Source organism: Poecilia mexicana, unplaced genomic scaffold (genome assembly GCF_051168715.1).
Source record: "Poecilia mexicana isolate PSO_F unplaced genomic scaffold, ASM5116871v1 scaffold_13, whole genome shotgun sequence".
In the NCBI taxonomy this organism is placed as follows: domain Eukaryota; kingdom Metazoa; phylum Chordata; class Actinopteri; order Cyprinodontiformes; family Poeciliidae; genus Poecilia; species Poecilia mexicana.
The window spans coordinates 29978377-29985499 of NW_028263382.1; the positions used below are offsets into that span (position 1 = coordinate 29978377).

The 7123-nt window shown below is 38.3% G+C and overlaps 1 long non-coding RNA gene across 1 annotated transcript; it reads left to right on the top strand.

The window, feature by feature from the left end:
- Positions 1-895: 895 nt before the first annotated feature.
- Positions 896-6807, top strand: LOC148155899 (uncharacterized). The gene is made up of 2 exons (XR_015765126.1): positions 896-1184; positions 1372-6807. It is a non-coding gene; the product is annotated as an uncharacterized LOC148155899 (long non-coding RNA).
- Positions 6808-7123: the final 316 nt, after the last annotated feature.

Below are 7123 nucleotides of genomic sequence, written 5' to 3' on the forward strand. Positions count from 1 at the left end.
GCCATTAAAAATAGGTAAATTGTTGTGCATCAGTTAATCTTTCTTTTTAGTTAAATGTCGCAGTACATTGACGAGATAAATGGTCACAAAATCTGATGAAATTCATTATGATTTTCTGGAAAACCTTGCAATGCACAAGCTCTGGGTCAGTTTTCCCTTTCACTTCAATTCAGTTTAGATGACAAAAAAAAAGAACCGATACATCAGACAGATCTTTAAAGTCCTTATTCTAAACAAAATAATACCCATTTTGAAGCATTTGACATAATATTTCAAGAATCTTTGCTCACTGGGCAGGAAAAGTCTTAATTTCCTTCCATATTAATATTCAGAAGAGCCCCGCCATGACGACCATCTGCACATGCGTAAAAGCCTGCCAACCCTCCAACCTGCAGTGTGTCAAATGTTGTGGTTTTGGAAAATTGAAAGAGAAATTGTAATGTTTTTAATTCCAAAAAATTATTTTCATTTTATGAGTTTATACAGCAAGAAAAAAAAAATCAATGTTACCCATATTTCTGAAGCAGTCACTACTTAAAGACCCAAAATAACTTAAATGCTATAATCTTTACTCAATTGTTGCTAAAATAATATTAAAACAAAAGACTTAAAAATGTAATTATGATTCCTAAAATTGGAGAAAAAATAATAATTTAGGACAAGTACGAGTCCAAACATGCGACCTGAACTCCTCAGGTTGGATCTTTAACGTCGTGGCTGCTTGAGAGCAACAGCAGTTTCACCATCTCCACCTCCTATCAACAGTCCTTTCTCTCACTTTATCTCCTCCATTTTTTCCTCTCTCCTGTCTAACTGTTATCATCCATCAAAGCAGATAGAGACTGGAAATTCATCATCTTAGTGAAACAGCTCTCAATAGATGCTCAAGCGCTCATCAAAATCATGCGATAGCTACTGGAAATAGCAATGAAAGAAATGTTTTGTCTCGTTTGTTTGTTGTTTTTGGGGGTTTTTTCAATGAGATGTGATTGAGCAGACCGTTGGATTAATCCGGAGCAATGCATGCTGTGCTGTCTCTTCTCGTCTTCTCAGGGAACCTCTAGGTGCGTCTAGTGATACTGCCGGGTCTGAGAGCTTACCAGCACTGCTACACCACTGTATAACTAAAGCCAAGGGAGTGGCTGCCAATAATAACAACAACGCAACATCTGTGAGGAGAACAGGTTCGTCTGAGGAGTTCCTTCACATTTTTAAAGTTAGACTTTTGTGGGGGGTGGAGGGGGGTTTGTGCCAATTCAGTGTAATTTGTATTCATTATCAACTAGATTTACATCATTATTACAGAAGTGTTTAAAATAGCATTTAGTTTAGAGAGTGAACTAATGTGTGCCTCATCTGCCTCTCTTTCAGGTGTGTCTCCCTCTCAGACCCCGCAGCAATCTCAGACACCCCAAGAGGGAGAAGATATCAACCTTCGCAAAAAGAGTAAAAAGCAAAACAAGAACCCTTACCGCTACTTGACCTCCTTCCTGCAGCGCAGGCCGTCCGAGGAGGACCAGACAGGCATCCTGGCCAGTGCAGACTCTGAGGGCCCGAATTATGGAACTCTACGCTGACCCGTGTGCCCCACCAAGCCATTAGACCCAATTAAGCTGGCCCCTCATGGAAGCAAAGTCCAAAACACCGCAGTTCTCCGCCCACCTCCCCCCCACCCCCACGCATCAACATCGACAAACAAAGGTTTCATACAATCCGTACAACTTGATTTGTCCGAGGAGCAGCAGACTGGATCCTCCAGAGGCTGGAAGTCTCATCTGAAGACAAGAACAATGGCGTTTTTTTTTGTTTTTTGTTTTTTTTCTTTTGTCTGAGGAATTTCACTTGAAAATGCTCTGAGAAATATATAATGTATATAACTAGTAAAACAAGGGAATTAAGCTTCCTCTTACAGTAATAAAATGTGTTGGTTGAGTATGACACAACACGTTAAAAAAAAAAAAAGATTTTTCCACTCACTTATCATTGAGGGTTCATACCTTTTAGGTTTTTCAGTGAAACAGTGTACTGTTAAAGCCTGGTGCGTCCTTGTACAGGGACACGAGTCTACCTTTCCTACAATACAACTAGTGTCAGTCTTTAAACACAGGGTTCTTACCGCAAAATATACCTCAGAGTAAACGCAGAGTTGCTGTAATTCTTGTGGTATACTGTACGTACTTGACCTTTTTACACTCTAAAGGTACGGACAAAAAAGGTTTATAACGCTCACCCCTCATTCAAATGGATAATATGGCCTAGCTTAATCTTATTTGGATGCTTTTCGTTACTGCAGCTAGCGCATTGCGTCTGCTTTTGGGGTTTCCGAGTAGAGAGGAGTGTTTACCCTCTGTGTCGTTACGCCCATTGCTAGGGCACGGTATCATGACTAGAGACCATAGCCTTCGTCAGACTTTGTGAAAAACGTCGGGGGACTTTCATGCTCAGCAGAGGTTGGACTTACGGAGCGACGAAGCAAAAGTATGAAGTGTCTGTATGTATCTCATTCTTAAGGAATCATTTGTGAAATTGGGCACATCTTGAGGTGCCTTTTCTTTGCCTTTTGTTGCGTTTTTTTTCTTTCTCTAACATAAACTGCCTTTTTTTTTCCATCGCCTTCTCATGTTTGTCACTCTGAAGGAAGTGAGAACTCCAATAATGTCTGTTTTTTTATATTGCTTTTATTCTGTCAAGGACACATGAAAGCGAGAATGCGTAAGTCTGATTTAGCTTGTTTTAACAATAGTACCAGAAAACTTTTGTTTTCAAAAAATATATATATTATATATAAAAATTGCGGGGGCAAGAAATCCCAAGTACACTGCACAGTGAAGATGTAAAAGTTTGACAGCAGCTGTTCGAGTGGAATGTGATTGCTTCACGAAGCTGTAAAACAAGCAATGGGGAATCTCCACACAAAATGGCCACCCTGACTGTTTATCTCTTAAAAACTGTATATTAATTGCTAGCTACTTCGCTATACGTTTGCTAATTTCTTTTATTTATTTATTCCTTTTTTTGTGTGACACTAACCGATAATGAATGTATGTTTTGCTGTACAGGAAATGAATGTCCCTACGTCACAGTGCATCGAATGACCCGTCGAAATGCTTACGTAGCGCAGCGGCGATTTGCTGAGATGACCAGACGGCAAAAATAGGTCCAAACTCCAGTATTTAACGGCCACGCCCGTTCTGCCGGTTACCGCGTTCTTTGACGATGTTATCGTCGTTTCTCTTTCCGATTTTTTCGCTAAGGCTAGTTCAGTCACTCAAATACGCATCAAGCAGTTTTTTTATTTTATTTGTTTATTTGTTTCATTTCAGCAAATTGGAACGTTTTTGCTAAATCCGAGGTTATCCACGTGAATGATTCTCTAAATCTCTTTGGAGCGGCGATTGCTTGAAAGCGAGCGACAAACAAAATAATTGGTTTCATGTAAGATACAAGGAAATAATCTATATTTGTTATGTACTGTACATGGTGTGTATTGTATTTGTAAAGAGAAATCCAACCATGTTTTACAGGAAGACTTTCTTGTACGGGGATGTATGAATAGGTTAAAAAAAAAAAAAAAAAAGAAGAAAAAAATGGGACGGATATCCCAAGTTAAAAGAAGTTAGATTATATATCGAAGTATTTGCTTACAATACGGCTTTAAGTGGATGTTTTTAAAACATTTTAAGGTGCCTAATTTGTCATACCTTAGCAGACATTTTATCTGAGAAGAAAAGTACACTTAATGTTAGTACCGTACAGTGTATTATTGCCACAGCCCGCTGGCTGCACAAGTTGAGAAGTATTTTCTCTCATGTATTAGTATGTGGACGGGACGGGGGAACACTTTAGAAGCAGAAATGTGTTGCCCTCTACTATAAACAAAGTAATGTATTTTGCCCATTCATGAGCACACATGTAGGTTCACAACAGTTTTCTTCGCCTTCACGTGTCCAAAGCAAATAAACCTGAAGGAAACTTTTAGATTCTTTTTTTTTTTTTTACTTTTACCCCCTTTTTGTTTGGTTTCCTAAAAGCAACGGACATGCTGTAGACATGTACAAAACGTGCTGTGGAGGAAATTGTGTTTACATTAGTTTGATGAAATAAAAGTGTGTTAGGGCATAGTTGCTTTGAACATTACGACTTGGTGCTATGTTTAACTTTGTGGTGCTGTAGAGTAGAGGTCTGAAGATTTGTTTCTGTTTCTGGAAGGAACTTTTTCTCCACTCCCCTACGTGTGTGCGCGTGCGTGCATGTGTGCGTGCGTGTGTGTTTGAGCAGCTAAACTAGCTCTGGTAGACATTGTCCTAATCATAACAGTGTGACTACAGTGATAGACAATACTGGAAAAAAAAAAAGTAGACATATAACCTTGATTAATAGAGACTTGTGACATTCAATGAACTCAAAAATGACCTGTTTTCTATAGTGTGTTTTTTGCTATGTCTGTCTGTGCTTCCAAGGTACCCTCTTTAAAATATATTTGTGATGATATTGAAATTATTAACCCAGCCTAAGCGGGAGAAACGTAGCCTGACTTAGATTAGCAACTAGTCACAGGACACATGGAAGAGAATCGGAGCGCGCTGTCAGGTCGGGGAGGGGATCTTTTCTGCGAACTTCCTGTACAGTGCTGTGAAAAAGTATTTGCCTCGTTTAAAGATTTCATCTATTTGTGCTTTTGTTTTGCTTGGAAGTTGATTAAACCATAAAGGTAAATTTAGTAACATCGGTCAAGTGGAACCTGTGCAAATGCAAAATGCATTTTTCAAATGGGCGATAGGGGGAAGCTGTCTGTAAAATGTGGAAGAAATAATCGCCTCCACCCTTCCTGAATCACGAATTGACCACATCTTTGGACAGCTGAGCTGAACAGATTATTGCCATATCTGTAAAATCAAGAATTCACATAAACAGGACTTTTTTTTTTTTACAACATAAAAGTTAGCTAAAATATCTTGAAATTCAAGAAATCAAAAAGCAAAAACTCTTCAGGAAGAGGTGAAAATCAAAGTCAATGCCATCCATCAGTGGCGTAAAACTAATTCTTTAGCAAAGAATTTCCAATCAGTAGTTTGTAACCTTGCTCATAAAGAAGAAAAAACAAGCTTGGAGTCATCTAGTGTGAACCTAAAATGTGATTAAAATGTGGCTAGATTTTTACAAAGACCTTTCACTTTTGGGAACTGTTGAGTGTGACTAAAAAAAATCAAAAACTTTAAATCTGTAAGCGGGGGAAATGCTTTTCCACAGCAATGTAGATCTATGGTCAACAGCACTTGTTTTTTCAAGCACACTACTACTACTACGACTGAGGACACAAACATCTCACCTCATCCACCATCAACTTTTTTAAACGAACAACTCCTATTAGTACTGTACAGCTTAGCCATGAGTCGTTCACGTTTGCATTTATTCTCTTGTCTGAAAAGCTCACACATCCCCACCGCTGTTTTTTTTTTTTTTTACAGACGCTGTCTTCCGGGCTCGTCATTTGTTTCTTTGCAAAATCCAACGGGAACATGTACAGCGTTTAAGAGGGCTGCTTTGGACGTACTGTTAGCGATGTTTTCTGTTCCGTTTCTCTTGTTATTTTTGGGGTTTTTTTGTTTTGTTTTGGGGGTGGGAGATGGGTTGTTTCTGCTTACGGCTCTTAGTGCATCACTAGCTGCTGATAGGATGATACTTAACAGATTTGACTTTCTTTTTTTTTCCTTTTTTTTAAATCGTATTAATCTTGCATGTAGAGACAATTACAAAAATGCCTATTTACCAATCATTCATGGCCATCTGAGCTGGTTTGTTATTGGACGGAAGCTAGAAAAGTATGTAGTATTTTCTATATTCTCTTTATCTTTTGTTCGTTCGTTTCTGTTTGTTCTTCATGTGTACCAGCACTGAGAAGCTAGAATGTATAATTAATCGTAGGCTACTATAAGCACTACATTGTTGACTGTTTTAGCTCATATTCAAGCAAATCCAGTAGTGCTTAAAAGAAGTGAGAAATTCCCATGTTTCGTTTCACTTTCATCCACCGAACTCTGTGCTGTACATCACATGTTTACATTCTGCATTTTACATGTTTTTGTTCTCGTTTCGGTTTTGATCACAATGTCCATATGTAAATATTCAGAGTTAAAACTTTTTCCACTCTTCTCTTTTTTAAAAACGATAACACTGATTGTTTTTTTTTTTTTGTTTTGTTTTTAGAAATGCCATTCTATTCTGTCACCGCATCAGGTTTTTTGATGCTTTACTTAACTTTTTTTGTTGTTGTTGTGAGCAATTAACTCATACTGTATGGTGCTGTACCAAAGCCTTATGTATAATATCTGTACTACTTTTTTTTTTTTTTTTTCTTTGCCACTGCTATCCAGTGACTCGTCTTGAGATCATGTCTTGGTCACTACTCATGTTCAACTGCCATGAATTTTCTTTTAATTTCTCTCTCTCTCTCCTTTTTCTCCTCGAGTAAGCAGAAACCTGGACGAACTAAAATGTAAAAAAAAAAAAAAAAAGGAAAAAGAAAAGGAAAACACACTCTGGCTTGTTACCAAACAGGCCTGGATGTACAGCAGCAGTCGCCATCACAAGCCTTTATAGGGGTAAAATGCACAGGCTCACTCCTGGTGGCTCATCATGGCGTAGAAACGGGCCTATCAGACGATCTCTGCTCTATCTATGGCATGTCTATGAGAACATGAGCGCAGTGTTGTATCCATGTCACCATATCATTTCAAATGCTTAGTCCTATACAAGATTTTCCTCTCAAATTTTTGTATTTTGATATAATAAAAAAAATCAAAAGAGGTTTTTATTTTTGCTGCGTGTGTGTTTGTTTCCTTGTGTGCTTCCAGAATTTCGCTGCAGTTCAAATGCTGGACACAGGGGGTGAGTGTTGGTCAGAAATTGGAAAGAGAGAGAGAGAGTGATGCACCATGATAATCAGGTCAGGTTTTCTGCTTCCCATTTTTGATTTCTAGGACACACTGGTCAGAGCAGAGTAGAAGTGCCAAGTTTCAGATTTATTTTCTCCCTGCAGTAAAAAAAGAAAAAAAAAACACTTGAAATTTGGAATAAAGAAAAGTGGAATCCAAGCATATTTTGGATGTTTTCACCCATATGT